A 25,817-nucleotide genomic window follows, 5' to 3' on the forward strand; every position below is an offset into this window, starting at 1 on the left:
CCTGTGATGAAAGAAAAGTGGAATATGTACCAGTTGACACAGCATTAGAAGAAAAAAGATAATAGATTTCTTGAGACAATGACTTTCTAATCTTTTAAAGTGACTGCATAGAACTGCTGGAATTCAATGATTGGGGGAAGATCTATAATAGATTTCCCATTTACTTTTTTAAATTAATAAATACTGCCCGCATCAGAGTCTCGGTGGCCAGAATTATGTATGTAGTTGAATTAAAGGCATCAAAGGTAAGTCCAATGTTCCTCCTTTGTAGTTTATTTTCAATGAAATAGATTTGTAGATCTTAACCCAAGAGATCTGCAGATAGAATTCAGAGAGTCAGTGAACTTGAATGAAAAAAAAAATAGTATCTTTATTTTTACTAAGATCCACCTAAAATATAGCTTTCCCCCCAGTTATAAACGTAGGTAACAAGTAAGAACACGACCGGCAGTACTTGTGGCTTTGTAACCAATAGAACTAACAGATATTTTAATATCAAATTATAGGAATTGTAGAGTTGTCAAAGTATCCTTTATATTCATCATTACTTTGAAATTTTCGTGGTAATTACTATCGGAAATTTCTTTTTTTTTAATAGCCTTATGAGATAATTCACATAACAAAATAATTCATATCCATCCACTTAGAGTGTACAATTCAATGGATTTGGGCATATTATTAATTTTTAAGACTATAGTGATATATAGCACACAATTTGCTGTTTTAGTCATTTTATACATATAGTTCAGTAGCACTAATTGCATTCATAGTATCATGCAATTGTCACCACTATTTTCAAAATTTTTTATTTATTCCAAACAAAAATTCTCTAACTATTCATTTTTTTTTCTTTTTTTTCTCTAACTATTCGATAGTAGTTACCCACTCTCCCTTTCCCCCAGCCCTTGGTAATATCTTTTCTACTTCCTGTTTCTGTAAGTGAAATCATACAATATTTGTCCTTCTGTGTCCAGTTTATTTCACTGAGCATGATTTTTTTTAAAAAAATTTATTTAAATTCAATTTGCCAACATATAGTATAACACCCAGTGCTCATCTTGTCATGTTCCCTCCTTAGGGCCTGTCACCCAGTCACCCCATCCCCCCGCCCAGCTCCCCTTCCACAACCCTTCATTTGTTCCCCAGAGTTAGGAGTCTCTTGTGGTTTGTCTTCCTCTCTAATGTTTCCCCATTCCTAAAGTGATTCTTAAAGGTTCATCCACATATCAGTATCAGATGTATCAGTACTTCCTTTTTATAGCTGAATAATATTTCATTGTATGCATATACAATGTTTTGTTTTTCCATTCATCTGTTAACAGATACTTAGTTTCCACCTTTCGGCTATTGTGAATGATGCCATAATGAACACTAGCAAATAAGTGTGTATTCAAATTCTTGCTTTTAATTCCTTTGGATATATACCTAAGAGTAGAATTGATAGTTCTCATTTGCTAATTCTATGCTTAGTTTTTTTGTTTTTTTTTTTTTTTTAGTAACCACCGAATTGTTTTCCATAACAGCTTCAGAAAATTTTTTAGTATTCTGATAATTGCGTTTTTATAATTTAGTTTTACATGATCCTATAGATTTTCACATCTACATTCAGAAACATTGTTTGAAGAAGGGGACCAGAGGCTTCCCAGACTGCCAAAGCACTTTCATGGCACATACACAAAAATGTCAAGAACTTCTGCACACTGGCTTCTCTTTTGTCTAAGCAAACTAATTTAAATCTATAAAGTCCTGGCAGGTGTTTGATGTCTAGAACTAAATAGGCAATCATTATAAAAATAGTGATTTTGCATTCTCTTGGAAATTCAGTACAGCTGAACTAGACTAATGACTAAACTTTAAAAATACTTTCAGAACCAAATTTTCTTGATTGATAACATAATAGGCACCTTTACCAACAAACATGTTGAGAAAACATAATATGCGCTTCAATGGTGGTATAAGTTCAGGCCTTCAATATACCAGAGCATAAAGGCTACTTAGATGAGTATACTTTGAAAAGCCAGATAGTTCCTGAAATGTGGTTGATTTATCAATCAGTTATATTGGAGTTCTGAAAAGAGAATAAAAAATACAAATGCTTCAACAATTTTCATCTCTCATAAAGCTATAATCAATTTAAAACATCATGAAATACATTCATTCATAGTCTTATGCTGCCATCATCACTCTGTATTTTCAAAATTTTCATCACTTCAAACAGAAGCCACATAACCATTAAATAGTATCTGACTATTTATGACTGTATCATTTATGTAGAGGTTCATGTAAACTCTGTTTTACAATGAGAAATATATTGTAGCTACTTACTCAAGTGTTTAGGATTTGGCATATGATTGTCATCAACTATGAAAAGAAACACATAGGAAGAATTTGAACTCAAATTTCAGAAATGGCCTAGTACTTTTCTGACTTAAGTATCATTCATTTAATTAGCAAATGGTTATTGAGTACCTGCTATAAGCCAGGCTCATGAGATATGACAGGAAAAAAGACATGGTTCCTCCTGTCAAGGAACTTAGAGTCCAATGGAGGATAAGTTAAAAGGAAGAATAAGTGCTATGTTAGGAGTCAGCTTAGATAGCTGTGAGAACAAATGTGCAAGGCATCTTATCCAAGACTGAAACAAGGCTTCCCAAGAAAGTGACAATCTGAGCTGAGACCTGAATGAGTGGGAGTTAGCCCGGGGTGGGTGGGGGGGGGTGGCAGAGAAGAGTGGAAAGGCATAACAGAAGAAAGAGCAGAGGAAATTTGGAGACTGCTATGAACTCACTTTGACTGCAAAGACCAGAGAGCTGAGGCTGTGGCAGGAGTTGAAGCAGGGAGCAGACTCCAGACCAGAAGGATGTTCTAAATGTGTCCATGGACTTTTTCCTAAAGGTGATTAAGAAACAGTAAAAGTTCAGACAGAGCAGTGACATGATTACCAAGTGCTCTGTACACATAATTTTGCATTATAGAGAATACACCCGAAGTAGAAACAAAAATAGAAAGGGAGAAATTGCAGTAAAATAAATGAGAAATAATGCTGATATAAGCTTAAGTGGTGGCAATAATGTGGAGATAAGTGGATAGGTTTTTTTTTTAAATCTGTGACAGCTAGAATTGACATTTCTTGGATTTGAGAGAGTAGAGAGAGGAAGTCAAGAGTGATGCCTGGTGTTTTCTTTCTAACAATTATTATTACCTCCCTAATATGCTGTGTTCTCTCAAAGTTTTAAATGCATGTCAGCAGCCATTGGCCAGTGACACATGCTCTGTCTCTCACTGAAACAGCGAAAGAGAACAGAAAAACATAACCAGATTTAAGAATACAAGCCTGATATTGCCTTTTGTAAAAACTACACTGAGATCCAAAGAGGCACTGGTACCTGAGAGTCATTCAAAGACTGATATTTTTTTTTATCAAACTTCTTGAATGGTCAAGAAAATAATCAAAAAGGGGGACTCTTGACATAAATTTCTAGCCCAAGATGGAACTGTTTCTGCCCAGAGTGCCACATCAGGGAACTGACACTTGGATAATTTTCATGTCCCTGCAAATGCTCCACTTGACCAGAAATGCAGTGTATGTTATCATCCAATCTCCAAATGCCAAGCCAACTCTGTGCCTTCTCACCCCAAACAAGGCTGACTGACTACATGGCCCCCACCAATCAGATATTGTCTACTTGTTTCTTCCTTGGTCTTTATTCTTAAATACTATTTTATTTAAGATTTTATTTATTTATTTTGAGAGAGAATGCATGTGCACATAAGAGAGGGAGGGGGCAAAAGGAGAGGAAGAAGCAGATTCCCCACTGAGCAGGGAGCCCAATGGTCATGGGGCTCAATCCCAGGACCCCAGGATCATGACCTGAGCCAAAGGCAGACACTTAACCGACTGAGCCACCCAGGTGCCCCATTCCTTGGTCTTTATTCTTTGCCCTGTAAAAGCTTCTTGTTGGAGCACCTGGGTGGTGAAGTTGGTTAAGCATCCAACTCTTGATTTCAACTCAGGTCATGATCTCAAGGGTTGTGAATTGAGTAAAGTGTATGTTTCAGTGCACAGTCTGCCTCAGATTCTTCTCTCCCTCTGCCCCTGCCCCTACTCCCCTCCCCCAATAAAAAATAAAATCTTTAAAGAAACAAATTCTTACCTTCCATCCTATTTTGCAGTTCTCTAAAAGGAGACAGTTCACCTCATGAAGTGTTCCATAAAATTCATTTGTATCACCTAGGACAAAGTGATGCCCAGGTTTCTAAACTGAGAACCTGGAGACATAGTGGCAAGGAATAATGAGTTCTGCTTGGAAAATGCTGAGTGTCGAGTTCTCATTCCAGAGCCAGTACTTACCAACCCTATGGCTTTGGGCAAATCTTATAATCTTTTTGAACCTATGTCCAAAATGGAGATGCTGATATCTGTCTGGTTCACAGGATGTGATGAGGCCCTAATAAATTATGTTTGTGAAAGTGTTTATAAACTATACAACTGAAAAATAAAAATAAAAAATAAAAAATAAATAAATAAACTATACAACTGGGCAGCCCAGGTGGCTCAGAAGTTTAGCACTGCCTTCAGCCCAGGGTGTGATCCTGGAGTCCTGGGATTGAGTCCTATATCAGGCTCCCTGCATGGAACCTGCTTCTTCCTCTGCCTGTGTCTGTTCCTCTCTCTCACTCTCTCTCTCTCTGTCTTTCATGAATAAATAAATAAAATCTTTAAAAAATTTTATATACTATACAACTGAAAAATACTGTGATTGAGGCCAGTGCTTCAGGAACTGATTAAAACCTTATTTAGTGTCATCATTGCTCATGAATTACCATTTGGAAACAGGCTTAGTGGGAGAATACAAGCATGTTAATCAGGAGACCCGAGTGCGTGCTAGCACCCAATGGAGGGCTGGTCCTTCTCTGAAAAATGAACAAGTTGAATTGTTCATCTCCGAGGGCCCTTCTAGTCCTAAAATTATAAGGAGACTGTTAACTGTTTTGTTGAAATCTATTGGATATCTAACATGATCTTAGTAGGTCGAAGGAGATTACTCTTAGGGAAAGTAATTCAAGAATTTTCCATCATGTTAACCTACTTTACGGAGAAAAGAAGGCTTGGGCTTTCTGAGAACTGTTATTACACACACAACTACATAGTGATTAATATGTTACTTGATAAATGTGAATGTGTTACAGAAACAGTATAACAGAATATGACTAAGGATGGTAAGATGTGATGCATTTGGTGCAATATACAGTCAAGCAAGATATGAAATCATTCTAGTATCTCCTGTTAGATTTCATTTTGTGGATTGAATACATAAAGCTTGGTTTTCCCTTGTGCATTTAATTGCAAACAGCAGAAAATTTGTAAATCCCTGAACAATCCCCTACTAAGTGATTTTGTATTCTGGGTTGTTGAATATAATCAGCTACTCCTGGGACTTCCCCTGCCCCTTAGTTTTTGTTTTGTTTTCTACAAAATCTACTTATTTACATGAAATATACATACATAAAAATACATGAAAGGTAAATAAAATATTTTAATACCTTTATTGAAACATAATTCATGGATTATACAATTCACCCATTTAAAGTACACAATTTGGTGGTTTTAATACATTCCCAGGATATGCAACCAACACCACAATCTAGTTTTCTAACATTTTCATTGCCCAAGAAAAAAAACCCATTATCTATTAGCAGTCACTCTCATTTTTTCCACCCTGCCTCCCCACTCTAGACCTTGCCAACCACTAAACTACTTTCTGTATCTGTAGATTTGCCTATTTTAGACTTTTCATATAAATGGAATCATGGAATGTGTGGTTCTATCTGGTTTCTTTCACTTACTGTAATGTTTTCAAAATTCATCCACATTGTAGCAGTTATCAGTACATAATTCCTTTTATAGGTGAATAATATTCTATCACTTTTTAGTTATCCATTCATCAACTGATGGACATTTGGCTTTTTTGCACTTTTTGGATATTATGAATAATGTTAGGAGCAGTCACGAGCAAGTGTTTCGGTGGATGTGTGCTTTCATTTCTCTCAGATGTATACCTAGAGGTGGAAGCCTTCCCCTAAGTTTTAAGAACCCAGGACTTGGGGATCCCTGGGTGGCGCAGCGGTTTGGCGCCTGCCTTTGGCCCGGGGGCACGATCCTGGAGACCCGGGATCGAGTCCCACGTCGGGCTCCCGGTGCATGGAGCCTGCTTCTCTCTCTGCCTGTGTCTCTGCCTCTCTCTCTTTCTCTGTGTGACTATCATAAATAAATAAAAAAATAAAAAAATAAAGAACCCAGGACTAGAGGGGCCTGGGTGGCTCATTCAGTTAAGCAATGGACTCTTGATTTTGATTTTGACTCAAGTCATGATCTCAGGGTCCTGGGATTGAGCCCCACATGGAGCTCCATGCCTAGTGGGGAGTCTGCTAGGTATTCTGTCTCTCTACCTCTGCCCTCCACCTGTTCACATGCTCTCTCTCTCACTCTCTGTCAAATAAATAAACCTTAAAAAAAGTATCCAAGGCTTAATATGTGCCATCATTGATGCCTTGAGGACCCCTTTTATTTCAGTTGGAAGACTAATAATGAGTGTCAACTAATAGGAAATCAGTTGAATTTCTTTTGAAAACACATTTTAGGGCTAGGCATTTTTTTTAAATTATGTATTTATTTGAGGGAGAGAGCACATGTGTGCACAAGTCGGGGACGGGCAGAGAGAATCTCAAGTAGACTCCCTACTAAGTAAGGAGCCTGACACAAGGCTGATCCCCAGACCCTGATATCGTGACCGGAGCCAAAATCAAGAGTCCATCGCTTAACCAACTGAGCCACTGAGGCACCCCAGGGCTAGGTAATTTTTAAGTGTATGCAAATCAGTTGTTTTCAAGTTCATAATTATAACAGGGTGAGAAGTCTGTAGGGCAGTGCATGAGAGAGACTCGGTAACCTGTCAGCTGTTTTCTTTAGAGATACTTCATGACTTCTTAATGCTTATCACAAGTAATACCCATCATTAATGCAGGGTTTGTGTCCATGAGCTAGGTGGCATATGAGAAAATTCAGTAAATTTGGTACAGATCCCCTGAGCAGAGTTTTCCTTTCAATTAACACAAGTTTTTCTATTATGAAGCAGACTACAAAATTCACAGGGAATTTTTAAGGTGTCTCCAAGATTCAAAGCTCATAGACTATAGCTATGCCCCAGGTTCCTGGCTCTCGCCCCTCCTCAGGACAAGTTCACTATTTTATGTCCTTAGGGTTATTTTGGTGTGAGGTGTGAAAAGCACTGTTGGAATAAATTTTTTTCATATGGCTATGACAAGACTTCAAAATAATTTAAATGATATTTCCTGATTGGAACCCTGTAGAACTAGTTGTTAAAAAATGTTGTAAAAGAAAAAAAAAAACAACTCTGTGTTTGAATACATCTGAGATATACCAGGCTTAACAAATGTATAGTTTCTTTAATTTAAAACTTCTCAGATGCCAGAGAGTTCCTTCATCTCTTGCTCAAAATGAAAGATCTAGAACTATCTGCTACAACTTTCAACCTTAGGCCTGTAGAGCATTTCACAAGTCAGACATTTGCCTTTTATTTCAAAAGTTGCTAACCAAAACAATTAATTAGAAAACATTCCAAATGTTAATTTTAGAGACCTGAGGAGATATTCATGAGAGAGTACTCTCTAGATGTAGAATACAGTTTTGTCTGCCTGCAATGTTTCTCTTCTCTCATTTGCTCATGTGTGACAGTGTTGGGATTGGTAATGCCATTTCCCTAACTGTTTCACCTGGGTTACTTCCTGATAAAATGGCTTCATGCTGGCAGACACATTTTCTGTGATTAATTAAGCATGATAGGGTGATTTTTTTTTTCTACACAATTTCCCTGTTCAAGCTTTATATTGATTTTCCTTCACAGCTCCAATTTTTCTCTCCCGTGAACTCATTTGTTAGGACAAAGAACCCTAAACAGGAACCTGCTGGTGTATGTTATAACAGGAATATGCGGAAGGGGTCTGTGACAGTCAAGTCTCTACAGACTCTCTAGGTCCTAGCTACAGCCTGTATCCCCAGGACCCAGTTCCCTGCCTGGACCGCCTGGTATAGAAATGGAGCGAACAGCTCTACTAGGGCTGTTCTCCCCAGCTATTTTCTCCATGCTTGCTCCAATTTCTTCATTTACATATCTCTTTAACTCTGACCGGTTTTATTACTGGGCCCAACATACTCCACACAGTTCACCGCAAAGTAGAATGGTGTTATAGAAAAAAACACCAGTTTGGAACTACTGCTTGAAGACTCATCATATGGCAAGTTCAGAAGAGTTGAGTCTTCCCTTTCTCTGGCAGGAGTTTCAAATGCTAAGGAAAACAAGGTCACTCCAGATTAGTGGATGTCATTGCTTTATTCACAGTTGTTTAGGAAGAATCTGGTTATAAATCATATGGCAAAATATAGAAGCTCCTTTTAATAGAAAGCAAGCACCGCTAGAAGACCGGAAAGAATGGGATCAATTCCAACTTATCTCTTCCTTTTATTCTTACAAACAATCATTTTATTACTTTTTTCATTTCACTCCAAGTTACTTTTTTTGTTTTTTTTTATTGGAGGTCAATTTGCCAACATATAGCATAACACCCAGTGCTCATCCTGCCAAGTGCCCCCCTCAGTGTCCATCACCCAGTCACCTCAACCCCCTGGACACTTCCCCTTCCACTACCCCTTGTTCATTTCTCAGAGTTAGGTGTCTCTCATTTTTGTCACCCTCACTGATATTTTCACTCATTTTCTCTCCTTTCCCTTTCACTAATTTTTATATTCCCCAAATGAATGAGACCATATAATGTTTCTCCTTTTCTGATTGACTTATTTCACTCAGCATAATACCCTACAGGTCACTCCACATCAAAGCAAATGGTGGGTATTCATCATTTCTAATGGCTGAGTAATAATCCATTGTATACATAGACCACAGCTTCTTTATCCATTCATCTTTCGATGGACACCGAGGCTCCTTCCACAGTTTGCCTATTATGGACATTGCTGCTATAAACATTGGGGTGCAGGTGTCCTAGCATGTCCTTAAATCTGTATCTTTGGGGTAAATCCCCAGCGGTGCAATTGCTGGGTCGTAGGGCAGATCTATTTTTAACACTTTGAGGAACCTCCACACAGTTTTCCAGAGTGGCTGCACCAGTTCATATTCCCACCAACAGTGCAAGAGGGTTCTCCTTTCTCCACATCCTCTCCAACATTTGTGGTTTCCTGCCTTGTTAATTTTCCCCATTCTCACTGGTGTGAGGTGGTATCTCATTGTGGTTTTGATTTGTATTTCCCTGATAGCAAGTGATGCCGGGCATTTTCTCATGTGCTTGTTGGATATGTCTGTGTCTTGCTCTGTGAGATTTCTGTTCATGTCTTTTTCCATTTCATGATTAGATTGTTTGTTTCTTTTCTGTTGAGTTTAATAAGTTATTTATAGATCTTGGGTCCTACTCTTTTATCTGATAGGTCATTTGCAAATATCTTCTCCCATTCTGGAGGTTGTCTTTTAGTTTTGTTGACTGTTTCTTTTGCTGTGCAGAAGCTTCTTATCTTGATGAAGTCCCAATAATTCATTTTTGCTTTTGTTTCTCTTGCCTGGATGTATCTTACAAGAAGTTGCTGTGGCCAAGTTCAAAAAGGGTGTTGCCTATGCTCTCCTCTAGAATTTTGATGGAATCTTGTCTCGCATTTAGATCTTTCATCCATTTTGAGTTTATCTTTGTGTATGGTGTAAGAGAATGGTCTAGTTTCATTCTTTTGCATGTGGATGTACAATTTTCCCAGCACCATTTATTGAAGAGATCGTCTTTCCTCCAGTGGATAGTCTTTCCACCTTTGTCAATATTAGTTGACCATAAAGTTCAGGGTCCACTTCTGCATTCTCTATTCTCTTCCATTGATCTATGTGTCTGTTTTTGTGCCAGTACCACACTCTCTTGATGACCACAGCTTTGTAGCACAATCTGAAATCTGACATTTTGATGCCCCCAGCTACGGTTTTCTTTTTTAATATTCCCCTGGCTATTCGGAGTCTTTTATGATTCCACACAAATCTTAAGATGATTTGTTCCAACTCTCTGAAGAAAGTCCAAGGTATTTTGATAGGGATTGTACATTGCCCTGGGTAACATTGACATTTTCACAATATTAACTCTTCCAATCCATGAGCATGGAATATTTTTCCATCTCTTTGTGTCTTCCTCAATTTCTTTCAGAAGTGCTCTGTAGTTTTTAGGGTATAGATCATTTACCTCTTTGGTTAGGTTTATTCCTAGGTATCTTATGCTTTTGGTGCAACTGTAAATGGGATTGACTCCTTAATTTCTCTTTCTTCAGTCTCATTGTTAGTGTATAGAAATGCCACTGATTTCTGGGCATTGATTTTGTATCCTGCCACGCTGCCAAATTGCTGTATGAATTCTAGCAATCTTGGGGTGGGGGCTTTTGGGTTTTCTATGTACAGTATCATGTCATCTGCAAAGAGGGAGAGTTTGACTTCTTCTTTGCCAATTTGAATGCCTTTTATTTCTTTTTGTTGCCTGATTGCTATGGCTAGGACTTCTAGTACTATGTTGAATAGCAGTGGTGAGAGTGGACATCCCTGTTGTGTTCCTGATCTTAGGGAAAGGCTCCCAGTGCTTCCCCATTGAGAATGATATTTGCTGTGGGCTTTTCGTAGATGGCTTTTAAGATGTCAAGGAATGTTCCCTCTATCCCTACACTCTGAAGAGTTTTGATCAGGAATGGATGCTGTATTTTGTAAAATGCTTTCTCTGCATCTGTTGAGAGGATCATATGGTTCTTGGTTTTTCTCTTGCTGATATGATCAATCACACTGATTGCTTTACAAGTGTTGAACCAGCCTTGCATTCCAGGGATAAATCCCACTTGGTCATGATGAATAATCTTCTTAATGTATTGTTGGATCCTATTGGCTAGTATCTTATTGTGAATTTTTGCATCCATGTTCATCAGGGATATTGGTCTTATAATTCTCCTTTTTGGTGGGGCCTTTGGTTTTGGAATTAAGGTGATGCTGGCCTCATAGAACGAGTTTGGAAGTACTCCATCTCTTTCTATCTTTCCAAACAGCTTTTAGTACAATATGTATGGTTTCTTCTTTAAACGTTTGATAGAATTCCCCTGGGAAGCCCTCTGGCCCTGGACTTTTGTGTCTTGGGAGGTTTTTGATGACTGCTTGAATTTCCTCCCTGGTTATTGGCCTCTTCAGGTTTTCTATTTCTTCCTGTTCCAGTTTTGGTACTTTGTAGCTTTCCAGAAATGCATCCATTTCTTCTAGGTTGCCTAATTTATTGGTGTATAGCTGCTCATAATATGTTTTTAAAATCGTTTCTATTTCCTTGGTGTTGGTGGTGATCTCTCCTTTCTCATTCATGATTTTATTAATTTGAGTCTTCTCTATCTTCTTTTTAATAAGGCTGGCTAATGGTTTATCTATCTTATTAATTCTTTCAAAGAACCAACTCTTGGTTTTGTTGATCTGTTTCATGTTCTTCTGGTCTCTATTTCATTGAGTTCTGCTCGAATCTTTATTAACTCTCTTCTTCTGCTGGGTGTAGGATCTATTTGCTGTTTTTTCTCTAGCTCCTTTATGTGTAAGGTTAGCTTTTGCATTTGAGTTCTTTCCAGTTTTTGGATGGATGTTTGTATTGCAATGTATTTCCCCCTCAGGACTGCTTTTGCTGTATCACAAAGATTTTGAATGGTTGTATCTTCATTCTCATTAGTTTCCATGAATCTTTTTAATTCTTCTCTAATTTTCTGGTTGACCCTTTCATCTTTTAGCAGGATGTTCCTTAACTTCCACGTGCTTGAAATCCTTCCAAACTTCTTATTGTGATTTAGTTCTAATTTCAAATATTATGGTCTGGAAATATGCAGGGGACAATCCCAATCTTTTGGTATCAGTTAAGACCTGATTTGTGACCCAGTATTTGGTCTATTCTGCAGAAAGTTCCATGTGCACTTGAGAAGAATGTGTATTCAGTTGATTTTGGATGTAAAGTTCTGTAGAAATCTGTGAAATCCATCTGGTCCAGTGTATCATTTAAAGCTCTTGTTTCTTTGGAGATGTTTTGCTTAGAAGACCTATAGAGTGTAGAAAGAGCTAGATTGAAGTCACTAAGTATAAGTGTATTATTATCTAAGTATGTGTTAACTTTGGTCATTAACTGATTGATATACTTGGTAGCTCCCACATTTGGGACATAAATCTTCATGATTGTTAGGTCCTCTTGTTGCATAGACCCTTTAAGTACGATATAGTGTCCCTCTTCATCTCTTACTACAGTCTTTGGGATAAAATTTAATTTATCTGATATAAGGATTGCTACCCCTGCTTTCTTTTGAGGATCATTTGAATGGTAAATGGTTCTCCAACTTTTTATTTTCAGGCTGTATGTGTCCTTCTGTCTAAAATGAGTCTCTTGTAGACAGCAAATAGATGGGTCTTGCTTTTTTATCCAGTCTGAAACCCTGTGCCTTTTTATGGGGTCATTAAGCCCATTTACGTTCAGAGTTACTATTGGAAGATATGAATTTAGTGTCATCATGATACCTATTCAGTCCCTGTTTTGTGGATTGTTTCCTTGGACTTCCTCTTTCTTTTACAGAAAAAGGAATTAATATTCCTTAATATTTCTTGCAGAGCTGGTTTGGTGGTCACATATTCTTTCAGTTTCTGCCTATCTTGGAAGCCCTTTATGTCTCCTTCTATTCTGAATTAGAGCCTTGCTGGATAAAGTATTCTTGGCTGCATGTTCTTCTCATTTAGGAGCCTGAATATATCTTGCCTGCCCTTTCTGGCCTGCCATGTCTCTGTGGAGATGTCTGCTGTTATCCTAATACTTCTCCCCATAAATGTTATGGATTTTTTGTCTCTTGCTGCTCTTGGATCTCTTTATCTTTGGAATTTGCAAGTTTCACTATTAAATGTTGAGGTGTTGAGCGGTTTTTATTGATTTTAGGGGGGATCCCTCTATCTCCTGGATCTGAATGCCTGTTTCCCTTCCCAAGTTAGGGACGTTCTCAGCTATGATTTGTTCAAATACACTTTCTGGACCTCTGTCCCTTTCGGCGCCCTTGGGAACCCCAATTAATTTTTCCTTCTGAGGCTGTCATTTATTTCCCTTAACCTATCCTCATGATCTTTTGTTTTTCTCTTTTTCCCTCAGTTTCCTTTCTTGCCATCAACTTGTCTTCTATGTCACTCACTTGTTCTTCTACCTTGTTAACCCTCATTATTAGGACCTCCACTTTGGATTGCATCTCATTTAACTGATATTTAATTTCTACCTGATTAGATCTAAATTCTGCAGTCATGAAGTCTCTTGAATCTTTTATGCTTTTTTCTAGAGCCACCAGTAGCTGTATAATGGTGCTTCTCAATTGGCTTTCTGACATTGAATTGTAATCCAAATTTTGTAACTCTGTGGGAGAGAGGACTGTTTCTGATTCTTTCTTTTGTGGTGAGTTCTTCCTTCTAGTCATTTTGCTCAGTGCAGAGTGGCCAAAAACCATTTGTACTGGAGAAAGGAGAAAAAGAGAGAAAAAAAAGGGGGGGGAAGTAGGGGGAACAAACAGAAAACAAAAAACAAGGGGGAGTATCCTCTGTTTCTATATACTGTAAATCCCTCAACTTCCCCTGGAACTTTCCAGTGCTGCTTGGTCAATAACTTGCTTTTCCCCTGTCCTCTAGCTGGTGTTCTGGAGGAGGGGCCTGCTGTGCCAATTCCCAAGTGTGTGCTCCTTGGGGAGCTGCCCAGCCCCCTGCCAGGTGCATGGCTCAGTGGGAGCTGTTTATCCTGTGAGGCCCCTGCTCATTCCCAGGTACAAGGCGACACCAGGAGGAGAAACAACAGTGGTGGCGGCCTGCTCTCCAACTCTGGAGTCTGCTCCCGCAGCAACTACCGCAGCTCCCAGTCCACAAGGGCCTGGATGCTCCAGGGGTGGGGGGCGCCCGGCAGCAGGAGCGTCCTTGCTGCCCTGGGCCCTCCCCGCCTCCGCCTGTCCTGGGGGTAGTGCCGGATCTTGGGCTGTGTCACCCGCGCCCTGGGCTCCGGGGCCTGTGCCGCTGGAATTGCACCCCCAGGGCCATGCAGCCCCCTCCGCGCGGAGCCGCCGGAGCCACCACCTGAGCCACCACCCGAGCTGCTCCCGGCCCCCTCCAGCACGGGCTCCAGGCCTCTAGGGAGCTCGGCCCGGTGTATATCGGGCTCTCCCCGGGGCACAGGTCCTCTGTTAGTGCCCCTGGGAGCCTGAGGGCATCCCTGCCCCTCCTGGGATCCTGCCCGAGCTCCCTGCGAGTAGCTTCGATCCAAGAAGATTGGTGAAGCTCCTGCTTCTCCAGGCCTGGGCTTTCCTGTCCTGGGGACACTCGCTGCACAGCTTTAGCCTGGCCCCTCCCCCTTGGATGATTTTTTATTTCTTTTTTTTTTCCTGTCTTCCTACCTTGATAGAAGCACAAACTCTTCTCACTGTAGTATTCCAGCTGTTCTCTCTTTAAATCTCAGACCGAATTCGTAGGTTTTCAGGATGATTTGAAAGTTACCTAGGTAAGTTGGTGGGAACAGGTGACTTGAGGACCCTACTCTTCTACCATCTTGCCTCGCCTCAGATTCCTTAATTGTTGTTCTGCTGTCTGAATTTAAATCAGTGTCTGGGGACATCTGAGTGGCTCAGTGGTTGAGCATCTGCCTTCGGCTCAGGTCGTGATCCCGGGGTCCTGGGATCCAGTGCAGCACCAGATTTCCCGCAGGGAGCCTGCTTCTCTCTCTGCCTGTGTCTCTGCCTTTCTCTATCTCTGTGTCTCTCATGAATAAATAAATAAAATCTTCAAAAATAAATAAATAAATCAGTGTGTATCTTGCTAGCACCTACTAGAGAGATTGTCTGCTGGCCTTGAAGAAGCAAATGGCCACATTGCAAACTACCTGTTGAAAGCCCCATGTGGCAGGAAACTTTAGGAGGCCTCCAGAGGCTGAAGGAAGCATCCAAAAATAGCCAGTAAGAAGTTGGGACCCCCAGTCCCACAATTACAGGAAAATGAATGTTGTCAATAATCTGAATGAACTTGTGTTCTGAACGAAAGATTCACAACAGCCGTGTTTTGGTTTCTAAAAGGAAAGAAAACTTTATTATCATTATAGAAACCTAATAGAAACAGAAGAGGAAAGGAATCGACACACAGATGAAGGTAATAGGCAATAAATGAGAATAAGCCAAAGTTACCCAGATTTGGTACTTACAACATCCAACCTCATCAGCTGGGGAAACCCCGTGGAGACACCCAGGCTGGAGTCCTAAGTGAGAGGCCTGGGCCTGGGCAGAGGGTCCTCCCCCCAGGTGAGACTTCCAACTGACCATCCCCATACAGGTCATATTTATAGGGCAAATAACAGGGTTTGAAATTAAACATTTATTTGCCTATGTGCAGTTTGGAGCAACCTGCATTTCTGTTATTGTGTTTCTAGATTTCCAAGCTCTGTCCCGCCCCTAGATTCCATTCCAGGGGGCCAGTCCAGCCTGGCACAGGAGGGAATGTGAAACAAGATTTGCAGCTCCTGGCATCCAGAACAGAAGGGCCAGTTCTGAACATGCATATGCATGGTCTTCACCTTAATCTATCCAAGTCATGATATCCAAAGGGACTGAATGAGATTTCTTTCTTTTTTTCTTTCCTTTCTCTCTCTCTCTCTCTCTCTCTCTCTTTAGCTTTTCTTATTTTTTCTTTTTGTTATAATTACATAACCTAACTCATTTATGATAGGATAGCAATTTTTCAAGTGGTAAAGCTCACACTGATGTTTCAACTTCCTTCAGTCTTCCGATGGCCAACATTATTGATGACAGAAGTGGTGGTTGTGGGTCCAGGTACCATCAGCTACAGTTTGCACATAGGAAGCACTGTGACAGATCCCCACAGCTTATCTTTTCATCTTGGTTTCAGAAGGAGTAAGTGTAGCTGGCATGCTGATTTCAATTTTCTTCACCATTTTCCTGAGGGAGGCACCATAATAGGTTCCATATTTACTGATGATTCTGACCTTTTTGGTGCTTTTAGCCATGTCATCACAAACTAGGTCTGAGTCCAGAGAGCTGAATGGGATTTATTTCTATATTCCATTAAATTTTCCAGACTTATTTTCAATTGATCATTATGGCTTTTAAAACTCTTATATATTATTCTTTTCTTCTAAAGTAAAAACAAAAGTCCATTTGAAGGAATAGTTCAGTTATTATTAAAATTATGTCTTTAGAGCACACCAGGAAAACCAAATAAACAGAAAGGAAATGGGCAACATTTAATATTAAGCACAAAATGGTGAGATGCCATACACAGCCGGGAACTTATGAAAAATTACAAAAGATAGAAAAAAATTAAACCATTAGTTCTTCAGAGACTAGAATAAATGTAGCACTAAGAATTGGTCCATTAAAATGTAAATATAATAATACTGAATTAAAATACACAATTCCAGTTAGTGCTTAACAGATTCCTTTGCCCTATGCCATCTGTTCCTTCCTTTCTTCCTTTATTTTCTAAGAAGTATAGAGAGAAGCAGATGATTTTAGGATGGCTTTTATTTCTTTCTCAGAGGTCAAAGAGTTTTCTGATGTCCTTATTGGGTGCTCACAATTCTAATTAATATAGAAACCAGTTCTTTGAGGGTCCAATGAACTCGTTAATAAAAGAAATAGATGGAGCAGCCCCGGTGGCACAGTGGTTTAGTGCCACCTGCAGCCCGGGGTGTGATCCTGGAGATCTGGGATTGAGTCCCACATCGGACTCCCTGCATGGAGCCTGCTCCTCCCTCTGCCTGTGTCTCTGCCTCTCTCTCTCTCTCTCTCTCTCTCTGTGACTATCATAAGTAAATAAAAAAAATTTAAAAAAAAAACTGTAGAGATATATTACTTACCTGGCCAAAAAAAAAAAACAAAAAAAAAAACGCCTAGATAAATACTGAGTAATATAATAGAAACATATGAATATTATTGAAAGAAATACTTACAGTGCCTGGGTGACTCAGTCAGTTAGGCATCTGCCTTTGGCTCAGGTCATGATCCTGGGGTTCTGGGATTGAGCCCTGCATCAGGCTTCCTGCTCAGTGAGGAGTCTGCTTCTCCCTCTGCCTGTCCCCCATGCTTGTTTTCTCTCTCTCTCTCTCTCTCTCTCTCTCTCAAATAAATAAATAAACAAAATCTTAAAAAAATGAAAAGTGAAAAAATAAAAGAAATACTGAAACCACTGCAGTAGTCAAATAAATGAGGACTGAGTTTACTGAGTTGCTAGGCAAGGAAATACACATCAGTGAGGAAATTCAGAGTGGTTCACTGAAAATGAAGAGTCAGACCCGGAAAGAAGTTCATTGTGTGCTAATTAAGAACCAAAGCCTACATACAGGAGAAGGTGAAATGATTCCACAGAACTGATATAACTGATTAAAACAAGTCCCATAGTTCATTGACCATGGAAGACTAGCATACCAGTCATTGATGATCTTTAGCTAGTGAGTGCTTTAAATTCATAGCAGTTTATCAGTTATGGCTGGTTAGAACCAACTATGGGAGATGCAGCATCAACTTTTGATATCTCCTGGGTAAGAGCTGCTACAAGTACAAAGCTCACTTATAGTCCTTCCTGTTGATTTTCATCTATCCAGACAAAATATGGTGACTACAGAAGGATATGCTAATTATCAGATTTCCAGGTGTATACCACTTTTTGAGGAGGAGGGCTAATTTTATGCAACATCACAATTTTTATCAGAGTCCCTTCAGACCCCTTTTGCTCTATAACCATCAAAGGTATGAACAATTGGAATAGTAACTATGCAACAGCATTTATGATTTTGTTAACAATTGCCATGACAACAGCAATAATTAGAAACAAGGATAGAAAGAGCATAACTAATATGTACAGGATACCCCCAACCAGCTTCCTGTTTTGCTAAGCCTAAGCTATGAAAATAGATGCCATAGATTGGTTTGTTCAATTTGAACAACCAGTTGTTTTGCTCTAAATTTTATGCAAGTCATGAACTTGTCCTAACACTTTCCCCCAAAAGCAACAAAAGATGCTAACCAGTGTGAAAACAGAACTCTGATTGGCCAGTAAATAAACTGGATCAATTCTGCTATCTAGTACCATTATAGCAAGTACATGGAGGCTCATATATGAACTGTGTACTGTGTATATAGTTTCATATGCAGTGACAGACAAGGTGAGAGAAAGATTTGTATACAGCTTCTAATGTAGGTACTCTAAGCCATGATAAAAAGCCTCATAATAAATATAAAGTGAGGAGAGTCTTCAATTCTTCCAGGAAGGCCTACCTATCCTCAAAAGTGTGATAAGAGAAAATGACACCTAGAAAAGAAAACTAGAGGCCAATGTCTACATATAGATGCAGTAAAATCCTAGCAACCCAAATTCAGCAGTACACTAAAGGACCCCACACCATGATATAGTGGGATTTATCCTGAGGATGCAAGGGTAGTTCAACATACACAAGTCAATCAATGTGATATATCACATTAATAGAATGAAAGAAAAGAATCATTTGATCAACTCAATAGATGCAGAAAAAGCATTTGACAAAATCCAACATCTATTCGTGATAGTCTTAAAATATTACACAAAACAGAACATATCTCAACATAATAAAGGCCATATATAACTAAGCCATAGCTAACATCAATGATGAAAAGGTGAAAGTTTTTCTTCTAAGATCGGGAATAAAACAAGGGTGTCCATTCTCACCATTCCTATTCAACAAAGTAATGGAAGTGCTAGTTAGAGCAATCAGGTAAAAAAAGAAAGAACAGAATTGGAAAGGAAGAAGTAAAATTGTCTCTATTTTCAGATGACATGATTTTATAATATAGAATATCCTAAAGATTCAACCAAGAAATCCATTATGTATAATCAATAAGTTCATTAAAGTAGCACAATACAAAATTAACATACAAAAATTAGTCATGTTTCCATAGATCAGTGGGACAAAATAGAGAACCCAGAAATGAACCCTCAACTCTATGGCCAACTAATCTTTGACAAAGCATGAAAGAATATCCAATGGAAAAAAAAAAACATCTCTTCAACAAATGGTGTTGGAAAAATTGGGCAGCCACATGCAGAAGAATGAAACTGGACCATTTCCTTACAGCATAGACAAAAATAGACTCAAAATGGATAAAAGACCTAAATGTGAGACAGGAATCCATCAAAATCCTAGAGTAGAACACAGGCAGCAACCTCTGTGACTTCAGCCACAACAACTTCTTGTCAGACACGTCTCCAAAGACAAGGGAAATAAAGGCAAAAATGAACTATTGGGACTTCATCAAGATAAAAAGCTTTTGTACAGCAAAGGAAGAAGTTGACAAAACCAAAAGACAACCGACCGAATGGGAGAGGATATTTGCAAATGACATATCAGGTAAAGGGCTAGTATCCAAGATATGTAAAGAACTTATTAAACTCAACACCCAAAGAACAAATTATCCAATCAAGAAATGGGCAGAAGACATGAACAGACATTTCTCCAAAGATGTACAAATGGCTGACACATGAGAAAATGCTCAGCATCACTCGGCATCAGGGAAATACAAAATAAAACCACAATGAGATACCACCTCACACCAATCAAAATGGCTAAAATTAACAAGTCAAGAAATCACAGATGTTGGCGAGGATGCAGAAAAAGGGGGACCCTCTTGCACCGCTGATGGGAATGCAAGCTGGTGTTTCCATACTAGAAAACAGTATGGAGGTTCCTCAGAAAGTTGAAAATAGAGCTACCCTATGACTCGATAATTGCTCTACTAGGAATGTACCCCAAAGATACAAATGTAATGATCTGAGGGTACGTGCACCCCAATGTTTATAACAGGAAAACTATGGAAAAAGCCCAGATGTCCATCAACAGATAAATGAATAAAGAAGATGTGGTATACATATACATACAATGGAATACTACTCAGCCATCAAAAAATGAAATCTTCCCACTTGCAATAATATGAAGGGAAATCAGTCACAGAAAGACAATTATCATATGATTTCACTCATATGTGGAATTTAAGAAACAAAACAGAGGATCATAGGGGAAGAGAGGAAAAAAATAAAACAAGACAAAATCAAAGCAAGAGACACACCATAAGAAACTCTTAGTCATAGGAAACAAACTGAGGGTTACTGCAGGAGAGAGAGGTGAGGGGATAGGGTAACTGGGTGATAAACATTAAGTGACGTAATGAGAACCGGGTATTGTGTAAGTCTGATGAATCACTGGCCTCTACCTCTGAAACTAATAGTACATTATATGTTAATTAATTGAATTTAATTTTTTTTAAGATAGGGGAAAAAAAAGAATGTAGATGTTGGATTCCTAAATAAAGGGCTGGCAAATTTAATTTGGCAGTGTAATGAAAATAATAGGTATTCATTTGCAATGACATGGATGGAGCTAGAGATTTATAATGCTAAGTGAAATAAGTCAGTCAGAGAAAGACAAGTACCATATAACCTCACTTATATGTGAAATTTAAGAAATAAAACAAGCAAACAGGAAAAAAAAAAGAGAGAGGGAGACACAAATCAAGAAACAGACTCTTATCTGTAGAGAACAAACTGATGGCTACCAGAGGAGAGGTGGATGGGGGACAGGTGAACTAGGTGATGGAGATTAAGGAAGGCACTTGTCATGAGCACCAGGTGATATATGGAATTATTGAGTCACTCTAGTATATACCTGGAATTAATATAACACTGCATGTTAACTAACTGGATTTAGGTATACTTTATGTAAAAACACTCTTAAACCTTTGTGTTTCATCTCTAATCTTTCCTTGCATTTTCAAGCAGTTGTAAAGTTTCAGTCAGTTTTATAACCATAGATTTTTCTTTTCCACCTATTAATGTTGTCTTTTTGAAGGATCTGAGTTTAAAGCTTCATAAAAGCTCTTTGGGCAAATTAAGTAGATTAAAATGGTTCATGTCTGTCACAGGGAAAGGGAAAAACTCTTCCCATAGAATTCATATCACAATGGCTGTGTGCTAAATGCATCTCACTGGATTAAAATAAGAAAACCAAACAGGAAGATGGGGTCCAAACATCTAAATATGATTAAAAGGACATGTTGGAAGATGCTTGCCTCTAGAATACTTTTAAAGGAATTGATATGCCTTGTAGATTGAGCTTTCATCTTAACATTTTTAAAAGAGCAAAATTGTAAAAACTATTGTCAGTCTTATTATTGCCACTTAGAATCATATACTGGAAGACCAGAAATGACCTCAGAGATTGTACCCATATTTTAAAAAATTTTTATTAGTTTTATACCCATTTTCATATTTCAGCATGTTTGATGAAAGATATGGAAGTGAAGCCTTATCTTGAGATTTTATCACAAACCTCAAGGGAGCTACTAGATTGGATTCCATTTGGTATGGAATAGGCAAAGAATAAATTGAGAAACTGCTTGGTAGATGCTGCTTATGCAATCCTCATTCCTTATGTTTTAAATTTTTTCGATATAGTGTATACAAATACTAACTCGTCTTCCAGGAGCTGGAAAGAGCTCATGCAAACACAAAGACAAAATAGAAATACAGGAGAGGCAGATATGTGGGAAGACCAAGATGAAAGAAGCAAGGAGGGTCTTTGACCAAACAAGCACATGCACACAGTGGGGAGGAACAAATGTGAAGGAGACTCAGAGAAACGGAAAGCCTAGACAATTCTGTGTTAGGCCCTAGTCACATTTCTTTCCGCTTTTGAATGCCTTCTGATGATTATATATAATTGTATTCAATGTCAAATTATACAGCAGCATAATTCAAAAAAAATATGTAATCCAAAGTCTTCAAAACAAATTTTGTTTTTGTAAAATATATCTTAAGCGATTGTTACACTGAATTTCCCTCACCATTACTACAGCAGTGGGTTGGGTCTGTCTATTCTGCCATTTTTTATCCTGTGAATCTATAGCATCATTGAACATGATGCCTAACAGAGCCACTTCCAGTTTCCATAAGGGTCTATAAGACTTACGGATCTGGCATTTGTTGCTTCAGTGGTACCCACTGGAAGTGCTTATAGCTTGTGCTATAAAAAAGGCATTTTTATTTCTAGAAAATAAATACTTTACCCAGGAGTTTGTAAATTGAGTGGAAGCATTTCATTTATCTAGCAATTGTTGATTTGCGGTCTGGCAGAAAGGAATTGCTGACAAATGAAATCCTCCCCAGGGAAAAACTCAGCATCTATTCTTTGCCTGATAAGTGCTTGCCAAGAACTGGGCTAATGACATCTGTTGGCTCCCTGGCTTGCCCATTTTTATAATGCCTGGACTAATGATGCAGATGACACAGAGACAGGCTGTGGTTTACCTTAACTTCCAAACTTTCCTCTCTAATTATTGTCTTGTCAGACTTCAAGAAGAACTCTATGAGAGGTCATTCCCCATTTATTTAGAGCTTAGATGGTTCCAGGGTTTCGCCAAACCCACTTACAAGAGTGAATGAATACACTTGGCCCTATAATCTGGGCTGTGACAAGTACAACTTTATTTTTATGCCGTCACAAAGCTTCCTTTTGACACTTTTTTCATGTGGCTGCTTCCTTCCCAACTCTTACGGACCAAATTGCTTTTGGAACAGTCTTACACCTCCTTTGAGATAACTGTGGACATAAGCCAGGATGGGGATGTGACATTTATCTCTTTCTTTGTAGGAGAATGAGTGATTTGAGCTCTCACACCCATTATTTCAGAGGTGCTAGTCACCAACATTAGAGTAGACCCCCTGGAAGATGTGTTCTGTAAGATATGTGTAAGAAACTGTAGGGCCTTGCCCCGGCTATGATCATGTCCCCCTAAGGTATAGAGTGCACTATGGTTTTTCAGGAAATATTCCTTTTCATTGTATATACATGTATAATTTTTATTATACTATCTCACTTCTAATGCTAATCAAGTACAAACTTATATGCCTAGTGTTATGTCAGTTTCTAGAACATGAGCAGGACACTGAACTGTGGGGGGAAAGTTAAATAATCTGTACTATGGAAATGTAAAATAATACTTTTATTATTTTATAAAGGTTTCTCTAGAGCTAGACCCTCAAACTTAAAGATCAGTTCACCACCTGTACACACGGTATTTTGTAGAAGAGACTCTAGCTAAGAGTATAAGAACCTAGAGTGCAGGTTCTGGCTCCCTTTCTAACTAGAATAAAACTACATATATATATACTATGTTATCACTAGATTTTTTTTTAATTTTTTTTAGTTTTTATTTATTTATGATAGTCACAGAGAGAGAGAGAGAGAGAGAGAGAAGCAGAGACACAGGCAGAGGGAGAAGCAGGCTCCATGCACCGGGAGCCCGACGTGGGATTCGATCCTGGGTCTCCAGGATCGCGCCCTGGGCCAAAGGCAGGCACCAAACTGCTGCGCCACCCGGGGATCCCTATCACTAGATTTTTAAAAACCATTATCTACATTCTTATTAAGCAAGGTAATATATTATTTACAGATTGTACATAGGCTAAATTATTAGCAGTGCTCCTTCTAGTCTTTAAATCTCTATTTAGGTCAGCTTTTCTCCAGGAGACATTCAGTCATTCAACAGGTATTTATCAAGCCTCTGTAATTTCTAGACTCTGTGCCAAGTGTTAGGGACTCCACGGTGAAAAGCAGCTACCGATAAGGGAAGAGAACCAGACATAGAGACAATTCACTGCAGAACTGTGAGTGCCACTAGCAAGAAGTTATGTGCATGAGTGGCAGAGATGAGCCATCACTCAGGGAAGTTGTTCCAAGTAGCAAAGTTTCAACTGAGCTTTGAGGAATGCGTGTTTTCAGAGCTGGGAAGCCACACTGTTAGCTTCACAACCTGCATATAACTTAGAACAATCTCTCATAGACTCCAAAGACAGCAAGAGAGGTAGGAGCTGATGAGGAGGTAGAAAGGATCCAGATCATGGAGGGCTTTGCACATTTTTCAATGTATTGACTAGCTCTGTGACCTTGAGTGAGGCACAGCTACTGACCCTCAGGGACTCTACTTGTCGAATGTCAAGTATGCCCACTTCCACTCTTCAAGGTGGTGGTAAGCATTGGAATTTCACATGACATCACAAGTATGGAAAAAGATTTGATTATAATATGCAGATGGGGCTACAATCACACCTTGGGAAGTGCTGTACCCAGTTTGTGTGCCTTCCCAAGAACTTATCCTCCTCACATATGCCTCTTGAAAGCTTAAAGTTCATACTTCATTTATCAAGTTTATATACCAACATACGCTGAGTAACATTATTTTTCCAAACTGGGGCATAATAAATTTATATGTTTTCTTTGTTGCTGTGACAGTGCCACCTGCCAAGGGGGGCAGAAAGCATTATGGAATGTTAAACCTGGAAGGAACTCAGAAAACTTCTAATTCCACCCCTCATGGGAGAGAAGAATAATAAGGTTCTGACAAGGACCCAGTTGTTTTCTTTGGCTCTACCTAGATCATATCCAAAATTGAGAATGATTATTCTGATCTCCAAAGAGGAATTTGCCCTATATAGTGCATTGCATTCTATTTCCATTCCATTCCATTCCATTCTGTTCCGTTCCATTCCATTCCATTCTCTGGGAGGAAGAGTTTGCTTCAACATCTTCCTTGAATCCTATACAGTCTTGAAAAAGAAGAAGGCACCATGTTTTCTCCCTTCCAGTTAAGCCATGTGGATCTCCAAATCCCAAAGAGAAATGGCCATTGCATGTGATCATACAATCAGTATACTTTTACTTTCCTAGTAGTTGGAAACCTCTGCAAATGCAGTCTTATCCCCCCCTTTTTTAATTCTCTAAAATCTTGCTTTGAGAATATTTTGGGTAGTTTTGTTTTGTGTCAAGAGCAGGATGTGGTGCCCCTATTGAGGCATGCAAAAGAATCTTTAAAAAGCTTCTGGTCTTTATTTTTTCTCACTCCCTCCACTGTGCTAATATTGAAGAACTCTATTTTAGGAAGGCAAGAAAGGGCACAGAAAACCTGTATTGTTATTCAAAGCAGTAACATATTGGGTTTTTATCCTTCAAAATGGAGAGCCAAATATATCATCAAGACAGTCTGGAGACATCTCCAAAAAGAATACACCAAACACTACTTTCAAACTGCATTGCACCTGCCAACCCCTGCTGCCTTTCCTGCCCACCTCTCCCAACATTTCCAAAGATTACAGAAATGGACAGGAAACACAGTCCAGGAGGTGACATTACCGTAGCTTAGAAGAACACAAGGAGGGGCCCCTGAGTGGCTCCAGTTGGTTAAGTGTTTGCCTTTGGCTCAGGTCATGATCTCAGGGTCCTGGGATCCAGCCCTGCATCGGGCCCCCTGCTCAGCAAGAGTCTGTTTCTCTCCTTCTCCTTCTGCCCCTGCCCACCTCACATTCTCTTCCTCTGTCCCTCTCTCTTTCTCTCTCTCTCTCAAATCAAGGAAGAAAAAAAAAGAATTCAAGAAGATAAATGACTGCCACTATCTCATCTGTTTGCTCTTCTCTACTCCCCCTACTTTTATGAAAAACCTGCTGTGTGGTTCACCAAACTACCTGTTGTGCCTCAAGAAGAGAATGGATATGCACCTATGTGTTGGAGACTCCATCTCTCCTTCCCAGCTTTGGCTTGTGGGTGGTTGCACCCTGAAGCATTGAAGGAAGAATCAGAATCAGTCAGGCCCATAGAATTATTGAATA

The 25,817-nt window shown here is 39.1% G+C and overlaps 1 protein-coding gene across 1 annotated transcript in view; it reads left to right on the top strand.

The window, feature by feature from the left end:
* FREM3 (FRAS1 related extracellular matrix 3) overlaps positions 1–25,817 on the top strand; it is an 82,953-nt gene that overhangs the window by 16,750 nt on the left and 40,386 nt on the right.

The sequence above is a fragment of the Nyctereutes procyonoides genome, unplaced genomic scaffold (genome assembly GCF_905146905.1).
Source record: "Nyctereutes procyonoides isolate TBG_1078 unplaced genomic scaffold, NYPRO_anot_genome, whole genome shotgun sequence".
NCBI lineage: Eukaryota > Metazoa > Chordata > Mammalia > Carnivora > Canidae > Nyctereutes > Nyctereutes procyonoides.